The 15,006-nt window shown below is 48.0% G+C and overlaps 1 pseudogene; it reads right to left on the reverse strand.

The window, feature by feature from the left end:
- Positions 1-15,006, reverse strand: part of LOC137318231 (cap-specific mRNA (nucleoside-2'-O-)-methyltransferase 1-like) — a 66,159-nt pseudogene that overhangs the window by 18,550 nt on the left and 32,603 nt on the right.

Consider the following 15,006-nt stretch of genomic DNA (forward strand, 5'->3'; position numbering starts at 1 on the left):
CTATAACCCCTCGATCACTCCCCCGATCACACACTGTCCCATTTAACACACACTATAACCCCTCGATCACTCTCCCGATCACACACTGTCCCATTTAACACACACTATAACCCCTCGATCACTCCCCCGATCACACACTGTCCCATTTCACACACACTATAACCCCTCGATCACTCTCCCGATCACACCCTGTCCCATTTAACACACACTATAACCCCTCGATCACTCTCCCGATCACACACTGTCCCATTTAACACACACTATAACCCCTCGATCACTCTCCCGATCACACCCTGTCCCATTTAACACACACTATAACCCCTCGATCACTCTCCCGATCACACACTGTCCCATTTAACACACACTATAACCCCTCGATCACTCTCCCGATCACACCCTGTCCCATTTAACACACACTATAACCCCTCGATCACTCTCCCGATCACACCCTGTCCCATTTAACACACACTATAACCCCTCGATCACTCTCCCGATCACACACTGTCCCATTTAACACACACTATAACCCCTCGATCACTCTCCCGATCACACACTGTTCCATTTAACACACACTATAACCCCTCGATCACTCTCCCGATCACACCCTGTCCCATTTAACACACACTATAACCCCTCGATCACTCTCCCGATCACACCCTGTCCCATTTAACACACAGTATGACCCCTCGATCACTCTCCCGATCACACACTGTCCCATTTAACACACACTATAACCCCTCGATCACTCTCCCGATCACACCCTGTCCCATTTAACACACACTATAACCCCTCGATCACTCTCCCGATCACACCCTGTCCCATTTAACACACACTATAACCCCTCGATCACTCTCCCGATCACACCCTGTCCCATTTAACACACACTATAACCCCTCGATCACTCTCCCGATCACACCCTGTCCCATTTAACACACACGATAACCCCTCGATCTCTCTCCCGATCACACACTGTCCCATTTAACACACACTATAACCCCTCGATCACTCTCCTGATCACACCCTGTCCCATTTAACACACACTATAACCCCTCGATCACTCTCCCGATCACACCCTGTCCCATTTAACACACACTATAACCCCTCGATCACTCTCCCCATCACACCCTGTCCCATTTAACACACACTATAACCCCTCGATCACTCTCCCGATCACACACTGTCCCATTTAACACACACTATAAACCCCTCGATCACTCTCCCGATCACACCCTGTCCCATTTAACACACACTATAACCCCTCGATCTCTCTCCCGATCACACACTGTCCCATTTAACACACACTATAACCCCTCGATCACTCTCCTGATCACACCCTGTCCCATTTAACACACACTATAACCCCTCGATCACTCTCCCGATCACACCCTGTCCCATTTAACACACACTATAACCCCTCGATCACTCTCCCCATCACACCCTGTCCCATTTAACACACACTATAACCCCTCGATCACTCTCCCGATCACACCCTGTCCCATTTAACACACACTATAACCCCTCGATCACTCTCCCGATCACACCCTGTCCCATTTAACACACACTATAACCCCTCGATCACTCTCCCGATCACACACTGTCCCATTTAACACACACTATAACCCCTCGATCTCTCTCCCGATCACACCCTGTCCCATTTAACACACACTATAACCCCTCGATCACTCTCCCGATCACACCCTGTCCCATTTAACACACACTATAACCCCTCGATCACTCTCCCGATCACACACTGTCCCATTTAACACACACTATAACCCCTCGATCACTCTCCCGATCACACCCTGTCCCATTTAACACACACTATAACCCCTCGATCTCTCTCCCGATCACACCCTGTCCCATTTAACACACACTATAACCCCTCGATCTCTCTCCCGATCACACACTGTCCCATTTAACACACACTATAACCCCTCGATCTCTCTCCCGATCACACCCTGTCCCATTTAACACACACTATAACCCCTCGATCACTCTCCCGATCACACACTGTCCCATTTAACACACACTATAACCCCTCGATCTCTCTCCCCATCACACACTGTCCCATTTAACACACACTATAACCCCTCGATCACTCTCCCGATCACACCCTGTCCCATTTAACACACACTATAACCCCTCGATCACTCTCCCGATCACACACTGTCCCATTTAACACACACTATAACCCCTCGATCACTCTCCCGATCACACACTGTCCCATTTAACACACACTATAACCCCTCGATCACTCTCCCGATCACACCATGTCCCATTTCACACACACTATAACCCCTCGATCACTCTCCCGATCACACCCTGTCCCATTTAACACACACTATAACCCCTCGATCACTCTCCCGATCACACACTGTCCCATTTAACACACACTATAACCCCTCGATCTCTCTCCCGATCACACACTGTCCCATTTAAGACACACTATAACCCCTCGATCTCTTTCGCGATCATACACTGTCCCATTTAACACACACTATAACCCCTCGATCTCTCTCCCGATCACACACTGTCCCATTTAAGACACACTATAACCCCTCGATCACTCTCCCGATCACACACTGTCCCATTTAAGACACACTATAACCCCTCGATCTCTTTCGCGATCATACACTGTCCCATTTAACACACACTATAACCCCTCGATCTCTCTCCCGATCACACACTGTCCCATTTAACACACACTATAACCCCTCGATCACTCTCCTGATCACACCCTGTCCCATTTAACACACACTATAACCCCTCGATCACTCTCCCGATCACACCCTGTCCCATTTAACACACTATAACCCCTCGATCACTCTCCCGATCACACCCTGTCCCATTTAACACACACTATAACCCCTCGATCACTCTCCCGATCACACACTGTCCCATTTAACACACACTATAACCCCTCGATCACTCTCCCGATCACACACTGTCCCATTTAACACACACTATAACCCCTCGATCACTCTCCCGATCACACACTGTCCCATTTAACACACACTATAACCCCTCGATCTCTCTCCCGATCACACACTGTCCCATTTAACACACACTATAACCCCTCGATCACTCTCCCGATCACACACTGTCCCATTTAACACACACTATAACCCCTCGATCACTCTCCCGATCACACCCTGTCCCATTTAACACATACTATAACCCCTCGATCACTCTCCCGATCACACCCTGTCCCATTTAACACACACTATAACCCCTCGATCACTCTCCCGATCACACCGTGTCCCATTTAACACACACTATAACCCCTCGATCACTCTCCCGATCACACCCTGTCCCATTTAACACACACTATAACCCCTCGATCACTCTCCCGATCACACCCTGTCCCATTTAACACACACTATAACCCCTCGATCACTCTCCCGATCACACCCTGTCCCATTTAACACACACTATAACCCCTCGATCACTCTCCCGATCACACCCTGTCCCATTTAACACACACTATAACCCCTCGATCACTCTCCCGATCACACACTGTCCCATTTAACACACACTATAACCCCTCGATCACTCTCCCGATCACACCCTGTCCCATTTAACACACACTATAACCCCTCGATCTCTCTCCCGATCACACACTGTCCCATTTAACACACACTATAACCCCTCGATCACTCTCCCGATCACTCACTGTCCCACTTAACACACACTATAACCCCTCGATCACTCTCCCGATCACACCCTGTCCCATTTAACACACACTATAACCCCTCGATCACTCTCCCGATCACACCCTGTCCCATTTAACACATACTATAACCCCTCGATCACTCTCCCGATCACACCCTGTCCCATTTAACACACACTATAACCCCTCGATCTCTCTCCCGATCACACACTGTCCCATTTAACACACACTATAACCCCTCGATCACTCTCCCGATCACTCACTGTCCCATTTAACACACACTATAACCCCTCGATCACTCTCCCGATCACACCCTGTCCCATTTAACACACACAATAACCCCTCGATCACTCTCCCGATCACACACTGTCCCTTTAACACAGACGATAACCCCTCGATCACTCTCGCGATCACACCCTGTCCCATTTAACACACACTATAACCCCTCGATCTCTCTCCCGATCACACACTGTCCCATTTAACACACACTATAACCCCTCGATCACTCTCCCGATCACACCCTGTCCCATTTAACACTCACTATAACCCCTCGATCACTCTCCCGATCACACACTGTCCCATTTAACACACACTATAACCCCTCGATCACTCTCCCGATCACACCCTGTCCCATTTAACACACACTATAACCCCTCGATCACTCTCCCGATCACACCCTGTCCCATTTAACACACACTATAACCCCTCGATCACTCTCCCGATCACACCCTGTCCCATTTAACACACACTATAACTCCTCGATCACTCTCCCGATCACACACTGTCCCATTTAACACACACTATAACCCCTCGATCACTCTCCCGATCACACCCTGTCCCATTTAACACACACTATAACCCCTCGATCACTCTCCCGATCACACCCTGTCCCATTTAACACACACTATAACCCCTCGATCTCTCTCCCGATCACACACTGTCCCATTTAAGACACACTATAACCCCTCGATCTCTTTCGCGATCATACACTGTCCCATTTAACACACACTATAACCCCTCGATCTCTCTCCCGATCACACACTGTCCCATTTAAGACACACTATAACCCCTCGATCACTCTCCCGATCACACACTGTCCCATTTAAGACACACTATAACCCCTCGATCTCTTTCGCGATCATACACTGTCCCATTTAACACACACTATAACCCCTCGATCTCTCTCCCGATCACACACTGTCCCATTTAACACACACTATAACCCCTCGATCTCTCTCCCGATCACACCATGTCCCATTTAACACACACTATAACCCCTCGATCACTCTCCTGATCACACACTGTCCCATTTAACACACACTGTAACCCCTCGATCACTCTCCCGATCACACCCTGTCCCATTTAACACACACTATAACCCCTCGATCACTCTCCCGATCACACCCTGTCCCATTTAACACACTATAACCCCTCGATCACTCTCCCGATCACACCCTGTCCCATTTAACACACACTATAACCCCTCGATCACTCTCCCGATCACACACTGTCCCATTTAACACACACTATAACCCCTCGATCACTCTCCCGATCACACACTGTCCCATTTAACACACACTATAACCCCTCGATCACTCTCCCGATCACACACTGTCCCATTTAACACACACTATAACCCCTCGATCTCTCTCCCGATCACACACTGTCCCATTTAACACACACTATAACCCCTCGATCACTCTCCCGATCACACCCTGTCCCATTTAACACACACTATAACCCCTCGATCACTCTCCCGATCACACCCTGTCCCATTTAACACATACTATAACCCCTCGATCACTCTCCCGATCACACCCTGTCCCATTTAACACACACTATAACCCCTCGATCACTCTCCTGATCACACCCTGTCCCATTTAACACACACTATAACCCCTCGATCACTCTCCCGATCACACGCTGTCCCATTTAACACACACTATAACCCCTCGATCACTCTCCCGATCACACCCTGTCCCATTTAACACACACTATAACCCCTCGATCACTCTCCCGATCACACCCTGTCCCATTTAACACACACTATAACCCCTCGATCACTCTCCCGATCACACCCTGTCCCATTTAACACACACTATAACCCCTCGATCTCTCTCCCGATCACACACTGTCCCATTTAACACACACTATAACCCCTCGATCACTCTCCCGATCACTCACTGTCCCATTTAACACACACTATAACCCCTCGATCACTCTCCCGATCACACCCTGTCCCATTTAACACACACTATAACCCCTCGATCACTCTCCCGATCACACACTGTCCCTTTAACACACACTATAACCCCTCGATCACTCTCGCGATCACACCCTGTCCCATTTAACACACACTATAACCCCTCGATCACTCTCCTGATCACACCCTGTCCCATTTAACACACACTATAACCCCTCGATCACTCTCCCGATCACACCCTGTCCCATTTAACACACACTATAACTCCTCGATCACTCTCCCGATCACACACTGTCCCATTTAACACACACTATAACCCCTCGATCACTCTCCCGATCACACCCTGTCCCATTTAACACACACTATAACTCCTCGATCACTCTCCCGATCACACACTGTCCCATTTAACACACACTATAACCCCTCGATCACTCTCCCGATCACACCCTGTCCCATTTAACACACACTATAACCCCTCGATCACTCTCCCGATCACACACTGTCCCATTTAACACACACTATAACCCCTCGATCACTCTCCCGATCACACCCTGTCCCATTTAACACACACTATAACCCCTCGATCACTCTCCCGATCACACACTGTCCCATTTAACACACACTATAACCCCTCGATCACTCTCCCGATCACACACTGTCCCATTTAACACACACTATAACCCCTCGATCACTCTCCCGATCACACACTGTCCCATTTAACACACACTATAACCCCTCGATCACTCTCCCGATCACACCCTGTCCCATTTAACACACACTATAACCCCTCGATCACTCTCCCGATCACACCCTGTCCCATTTAACACACACTATAACTCCTCGATCACTCTCCCGATCACACACTGTCCCATTTAACACACACTATAACCCCTCGATCACTCTCCCGATCACACCCTGTCCCATTTAACACACACTATAACCCCTCGATCACTCTCCCGATCACACCCTGTCCCATTTAACACACACTATAACCCCTCGATCACTCTCCCGATCACACCCTGTCCCATTTAACACACACTATAACCCCTCGATCACTCTCCCGATCACACCCTGTCCCATTTAACACACACTATAACCCCTCGATCACTCTCCCGATCACACACTGTCCCATTTAACACACACTATAACCCCTCGATCACTCTCCCGATCACACCCTGTCCCATTTAACACACACTATAAACCCTCGATCTCTCTCCTGATCAAACACTGTCCCATTTAACACACACTATAACCCCTCGATCACTCTCCCGATCACACCCTGTCCCATTTAACACACACTATAACCCCTCGATCACTCTCCCGATCACACCCTGTCCCATTTAACACACACTATAACCCCTCGATCACTCTCCCGATCACACACTATCCCATTTAACACACACTGTAACCCCTCGATCACTCTCCCGATCACACCCTGTCCCATTTAACACACACGATAACCCCTCGATCACTCTCCCGATCACACACTGTCCCATTTAACACACACTATAACCTCTCGATCACTCTCCCGATCACACCCTGTCCCATTTAACACACACTATAACCCCTCGATCACTCTCCCAATCACACCCTGTCCCATTTAACACACACTATAACCCCTCGATCACTCTCCCGATCACACACTGTCCCATTTGACACTCTATTACCTCAGTGATCCTACCTGTCCTGATCACACTGAGTCCAACCAGGAGCTGACACAGCAGCAGTTGCTTACTGAGAATCTCCTGCAGGTTCTCCTGTCCTGCCACCGAGAAACCCTGGAGAGAGGGAAACAGTCAAACACATGTGCACATACCAAGCCGTGCTCTCCCCGCCCTGGGAGTGTTTGATGGGACAGTGCACAGGGAGCTTTACTCTGTATCTAACCCTGTACCTGCCCTGGGAGTGTTTGATGGGACAGTGCAGAGGGAGCTTTACTCTGTATCTAACCCTGTACCTGACCCTGGGAGTGTTTGATGGGACAGTGTAGAGGGAGCTTTACTCTGTATCTAACCCTGCACCTGCCCTGGGAGTGTTTGATGGGACAGTGTAGAGGGAGCTTTACTCTGTATCTAACCCTGTACCTGACCCTGGGAGTGTTTGATGGGACAGTGTAGAGGGAGCTTTACTCTGTATCTAACCCTGCACCTGCCCTGGGAGTGTTTGATGGGACAGTGTAGAGGGAGCTTTACTCTGTATCTAATGCTGTACCTGCCCTGGGAGTGTTTGATGGGACAGTGTAGAGGGAACTTTACTCTGTATCTAACCCTGCACCTGCCCTGGGAGTGTTTGATGGGACAGTGTAGAGGGAGCTTTACTCTGTATCTAACCCTGTACCTGCCCTGGGAGTGTTTGATGGGACAGTGCAGAGGGAGCTTTACTCTGTATCTAACCCTGTACCTGACCCTGGGAGTGTTTGATGGGACAGTGTAGAGGGAGCTTTACTCTGTATCTAACCCTGCACCTGCCCTGGGAGTGTTTGATGGGACAGTGTAGAGGGAGCTTTACTCTGTATCTAACCCTGTACCTGACCCTGGGAGTGTTTGATGGGACAGTGTAGAGGGAGCTTTACTCTGTATCTAACCCTGCACCTGCCCTGGGAGTGTTTGATGGGACAGTGTAGAGGGAGCTTTACTCTGTATCTAATGCTGTACCTGCCCTGGGAGTGTTTGATGGGACAGTGTAGAGGGAACTTTACTCTGTATCTAACCCTGCACCTGCCCTGGGAGTGTTTGATGGGACAGTGTAGAGGGAGCTTTACTCTGTATCTAACCCTGCACCTGCCCTGGGAGTGTTTGATGGGAGAGTGTAGAGGGAGCTTTACTCTGTATCTAACCCTGTACCTGCCCTGGGAGTGTTTGATGGGACAGTGTAGAGGGAGCTTTACTCTGTATCTAATGCTGTACCTGCCCTGGGAGTGTTTGATGGGACAGTGTAGAGGGAGCTTTACTCTGTATCTAACCCTGTACCTGCCCTGGGGATGTTTGATGGGACAGTGTCGAGGGAGCTTTACTCTGTATCTAACCCTGCACCTGCCCTGGGAGTGTTTGATGGGACAGTGTGGAGGGAGCTTTACTCTGTATCTAACCCTGTACCTGCCCTGGGAGTGTTTGATGGGACAGTGTAGAGGGAGCTTTACTCTGTATCTAACCCTGTACCTGCCCTGGGAGTGTTTGATGGGACAGTGTGGAGGGAGCTTTACTCTGTATCTCACCCTGTACCTGCCCTGGGAGTGTTTGTTGTTCTGGCTGTTTGTATATTCGGTGGTCCTGTATGTAACATCTCTCTGTCTGAACACTTTGATTGCCTTGACAACGGGCAGTTGGAAAGATTATCTGTAATCACCAGGTATTGTTCTGTGACTATAAATGCGGTAACCTTCAAGGAACTATTCGCAGGTTCCTCTAATGAGGCCATATGGGTGGAGCTTAAAAACAAAAAGGGGGCAAGCACTTTGATGGGAGTGTACTATAGGCCCCCAAACAGTCAGGGGGAGATCGAGGAACAGATATGTCGGCAAATCTCAGAAAATTGTGCAAATAATAGGGTAATAATAGTGGGGGATTTCAACTTCCCCAATATTAACTGGGATACTCAGAGTGTAAAAGGCTTAGAGGGTACAAAATTCTTAACGTGCATCCAGGAGAGCTTTTTGAGCCAGCATGTAGAAAGTCCTACAAGAGAGGGGGTGGTACTGGACCTAATTCTCGGGAATGTGGCCGGCCAAGTGGAAGAAGTGCTAGTCGGTGAGCACTTTGGTGACAGTGACCATAATTTGGTGAGATTTAAGGTGGTCATGGAAAAGGACAGGGAGGGGCCGGAAATAAAGGTTCTAAATTGGGGGAAGGCCGATTTTAATAGGATAAGGCAGGATCTGGCCAAAATGGACTGGGATCAGCTGCTTGTAGGAAAATCCGCATCGGAGCAATGGGAGTCTTTCAGAAGGGAGATTGAGACCATACAATGGCAACATGTTCCCGTAAAGGTCAAGGGTGGTTCCAAGAACTCCAGGGAACCTTGGATGTCAGGGGATATACGAGAATGGATTAGGAAAAAAAGGAGGGCTTTTGGCAGATACAAAAGGCTAAAGACGGAGGAAGCCCTAGAGGAGTACAAAAAGTGCAGGGGGATACTTAAAAAAGAAATTAGGAGATCAAGGAGGGGCCATGAAATAACACTGGCGAGCAAAATAAAGGAAAATCCTAAGATGTTTTATAAGTATATTAAGGGTAAGAGGATGACTAGGGAAAAAATAGGGCCCATTAGGGACAAAAATGGCAATCTGTGTATGGAGCCGGCAGATGTAGGAGGGGTTCTAAATGAATTTTTTGCTTCTGTTTTCACTATGGAGAAGGACGATGTAGACATAGAAATACGGCAGGGGGACTGTGATATACTCGAACATATTAACATCGAGCGGGAGGAGGTATTGGCGGTTTTAGCAGGCCTAAAAATGGATAAATCCCCAGGCCCGGACGAAATGTATCCCAGGCTACTGTGTGAGGCAAAGGAGGAGATTGCGGGGGCTCTGACACATATATTCAGAACCTCTCTGGCCACAGGGGATGTGCCAGAGGACTGGAGAACCGCTAATGTAATACCATTATTCAAGAAGGGGAGTAGGGAAAAACCGGGGAACTACAGGCCAGTGAGCCTAACATCAGTGGTAGGAAAATTATTGGAAAAAATTCTGAAGGACAAAATTAGTCTCCACTTGGAGAAGCAAGGATTAATCAGGGATAGTCAACATGGCTTTGTCAAGGGAAGATCATGTCTGACTAATTTGATTGAATTTTTTGAGGGGGTGACTAGGCGTGTGGATGAGGGTAACGCAGTGGATGTGGTATACATGGATTTCAGTAAGGCCTTCGATAAAGTCCCCCACAGGAGACTGGTCAAGAAGGTACGAGCCCATGGAATCCAGGGTGCCTTGGCACTTTGGATACAAAACTGGCTTAGTGGCAGAAGGCAGAGGGTGATGGTCGAAGGTTGTTTTTGTGACTGGAAGCCTGTGGCCAGTGGGGTACCACAGGGATCGGTGCTGGGTCCCTTGCTGTTTGTGGTCTACATTAATGACTTGGATATGAATGTAAAAGGTATGATCAGTAAGTTCGCTGATGATACAAAAATTGGTAGGGTGGTAAATAGCGAGGAGGATAGCCTCAATCTGCAGGACGATATAGATGGGTTGGTCAGATGGGCGGAACAGTGGCAAATGGAATTTAACCCGGAAAAGTGCGAGGTGATGCACTTTGGAGGGACTAACAAGGCAAGGGAATACACAATGAATGGGAGGACCCTAGGCAAGACAGAGGGTCAGAGGGATCTTGGTGTGCAAGTTCACAGATCCCTGAAGGTGGCGGAACAGGTAGATAAGGTGGTAAAGAAGGCATATGGGATACTTGCCTTTATTAGCCGAGGCATAGAATATAAGAGCAAGGAGGTTATGATGGAGCTGTATAAAACACTGGTTAGGCCACAGCTGGAGTACTGTGTGCAGTTCTGGTCGCCACACTACAGGAAGGATGTGATCGCTTTGGAGAGGGTGCAGAGGAGATTCACCAGGATGTTACCAGGGCTGGAGCGCTTCAGCTATGAAGAGAGACTGGGAAGATTGGGTTTGTTTTCCTTGGAGCAGAGGAGGCTGAGGGGGGACATGATTGAGGTGTACAAAATTATGAGGGGCACAGATAGAATGGATACTAAGGAGCTTTTTCCCTTCGTTGAGGGTACTATAACAAGGGGACATAGATTCAAGGTAAAAGGCGGGAGGTTTAGAGGGGATTTGAGAAAGAACTTTTTCACCCAGAGGGTGGTTGGAGTCTGGAACTCACTGCCTGAAAGGGTTGTGGAGGCAGGAACCCTCACAACATTCAAGAAGCATTTGGATGAGCACTTGAAATGCCATAGCATACAAGGCTACGGACCAAATGCTGGAATATGGGATTAGAGTCGACAGGGCTGATGGCCGGCGCGGACACGATGGGCCGAAGGGCCTCCATCCGTGCTGTATAACTCTATGACTCTATGACTCTATGAATCCCACACACCATCCCGACTTGGAAATATATCGCCGTTCCTTCATTGTCGCTGGGTCAAAATCCTGGAACTCCCTTCCTAACAGCACTGTGGGAGAACCGTCACCACACGGACTGCAGCGGTTCAAGAAGGCGGCTCACCACCACCTTCTCGAGGGCAATTAGGGATGGGCAATAAATGCCGGCCTTGCCAGCGACGCCCACATCCCGTGAACGAATAAAAAAAAAAACATTCACCTGACGAAGGAGAAAGCCTCCGAAAGCTTGTGATTTTCAAATAAAACTGTTGGACTATAACCTGGTGTTGTGTAAGATTCCTTACATGTGTCAACCCCAGTCCATCACCGGCATCTCCACATTCGGGAAAGAAAGGGAAGAGAAAAAAGGAGGGGGGGTGGCAGTATTGATTAAGGAGAATATTGCAGTGCTGGAAAGAGAGGATGTCCTGGAGGGGTCATGGACAGAATCTATTTGTTTAGAGATAAGAAACAATCGAGGTGCCATGACACGACTGGGTGTATTCTGTCGGCCACCAAGTAGTGGGAAGGAGATAGAGGAGCAAATTTGCAGAGACGTGTAATGCAGGTCGTAATCTCAGGATTACTCCCAGTGCCACGTGCTAGCGACAGCAGAAATAGGAGAATAGACCAGATGAATGCGTGGCTTGAGAGATGGTGTAGGAGGGAGGGGTTTAAATTCCTGAGGCATTGGGACCGATTCTGGGAAAGGCGGGACCTGTACAAGCTGGACGGGTTGCACCCAAGCAGAACCGCGACCAATATCCTCGTGGGGGCATTTGCTAGTTCTGTTGGGGAGAGTTTAAACTAGTATGGCAGGGGGATGGGAACCAAAGGGCAGGTACAGATTGGACAAATTCCGACCAGGAAACGGGAAGCAGAAAAGCAGTTAGTGACGTAGTTAACGACTCAGAAAGGCAAAAGAAGCAAAGGTTAAATAGTGTTCAGCACAGGAATTTAACGGGGTTAAAGGGTATATACTTCAATGTAAGGAGTATTACAAACAAAGCAGATGAGCTAAGGGCTCAGATAGACTCATGGCAGCATGATATCATTGCTATAACGGAAACCTGGCTTAAAGAGGGGGATAATTGGCAGCTCAATATCCCTGGATATAGAGTTTTCAGGCAGGATAGAGTGGGTGATAAAAAAAGGAGGGGGGGTAGCATTATTGGTTAAAGAATCAATTCCAGTTGTGAGAAGGGATGATCTGCTAAATGGATCATCAATCGAGGCCGTATGGGTTGAGCTAAGAAATAAAAAAGGGGCAGTCACACTACTAGGAGTGAACGATAGACCCCCGAATAGCGAAAGGGAGATCGAAGAACAAATATGTCGGCAAATTTCTGAGTGCAAAAATAAGAGGGCAATAATAGTCGGGGACTTCAACTACCCTAACATCAACTGGGTGTCAAACAGTGTGAGGGGCACAGAGGGCGCAAAATTCTTCATCGGTGTCCAGGAGAACTTTTTTCGCCAGTACGTGACAAGCCCAACAAGAGGGGATGTAATTCTAGATTTAGTCCTGGGAAATGAAGATGGGCAAGTGGGTGAAGTGACAGTGGGTGACCATATTGGGGATAGTGACCACAATTCAGTTAGTTTTAGCATTATTATGAAAAAGGACAGAGTTAAATCAGGAGTAAACGTTTTAAATTGAGGGAAGGCAAATTTTACAGAACTAAGAGGTGATTTGGCAGAAGTGGACTGGACACAACGACTTGAGGAGAAATCAGTGGCAAGCCAGTGGGAGGCACTAAAAAGTGAAATTCTACGGGTACAATGCAGACACGTCCCCTCAAAGAAAAAGGGTGGCACTGCCAAATTTAGAGCCCTCTGGTTGTCTAGAAGTATACGGAGCAAGATAAAGCAGAAAAAGAAAGCTTATGACTGTCACAGAAAACTAAATACTGCAGAAAGCCTAGGAGTATAGAAAGTACAGGGATGACATAAAAAAAGGAAATAAGGAAAGCAAAGAGAGGGCATGAAAATATATTAGCTAAAAAGATTAAAGAAAACCCAAAGATGTTTTATCAGTACATTAAGAACAAGAGAATAGCTAAGGAAAAGGTGGGACCTATCAGGGATGATGAGGGTAACTTGTGTGTAGAAGCAGAGGATGTGGGTAGGGTTTTAAACGAATATTTTGTCTCCGTATTCACAAAGGAAAGGGATGATCCAGACGTAGTAGTTAAAGAGGAGAGGTGTGAAATATTGGATAAGGTAAACATAACGAGAGAGGAAGTACGAGAGGGACTGGAATCCTTGAAAGTTGATAAGTCACCAGGGCCGGATGGATTGTTTCCTGGGCTATTGAAGGAAGCCAGGGAGGAAATAGCGGATGCTCTGAGATCATTTTCCAATCCTCACTAGATACAGGGGAGGTACCGGAGGACTGGAAGACTGCAAACGTAGTACCATTGTTTAAAAAGGGAAAGGCCGAACAATTATAGGCCGGTCAGTCTTACCTCGGTGGTGGGCAAACTATTAGAATCAATACTGAGAGATAGGATAAACTGTCACTTGGAAAGGCATGGTTTAATCAGGGATAGTCAGCATGGATTTGTTCAGGGAAGGTCATGCCTTACAAATCTGATTGAATTCTTTGAGGAAGTGACGAGGAGGATTGATGAGGGTCGTGCAGTGGATGTTGTCTACATGGATTTTAGTAAGGCATTTGACAAGGTCCCACATGGCAGACTGGTCAGAAAGGTAAAAGCCCATGGGATACAGGGAAATGTGGCGAATTGGATCCAAAATTGGCTCAGCAACAGGAAACAAAGGGTAAAAGTCGATGGATGTCTTTGCGAATGGAAATGCGTTTCTTGTGGTCCCTTGCTGTTTGTGGACAAGGAGCAATCTAGAGTAAAAATACTCAATTGGAGGAGGGCCAATTTCAATAGGATGAGAACAGATCTGGCCCGGGTAAATTGGAATCAAAGATTGGCAGGCAAAACTGTAATTGAACAGTGGGCGGCCTTTAAAGAGGAGATGGTTCGGGTACAGTCGAGGGACATTCCCACGAGGGGGAAAGGGAGGGCAACTAAAGCCAGAGCTCCCTGGATAACAAGAGAGATA

The sequence above is a fragment of the Heptranchias perlo genome, unplaced genomic scaffold (assembly GCF_035084215.1).
Source record: "Heptranchias perlo isolate sHepPer1 unplaced genomic scaffold, sHepPer1.hap1 HAP1_SCAFFOLD_669, whole genome shotgun sequence".
NCBI lineage: Eukaryota > Metazoa > Chordata > Chondrichthyes > Hexanchiformes > Hexanchidae > Heptranchias > Heptranchias perlo.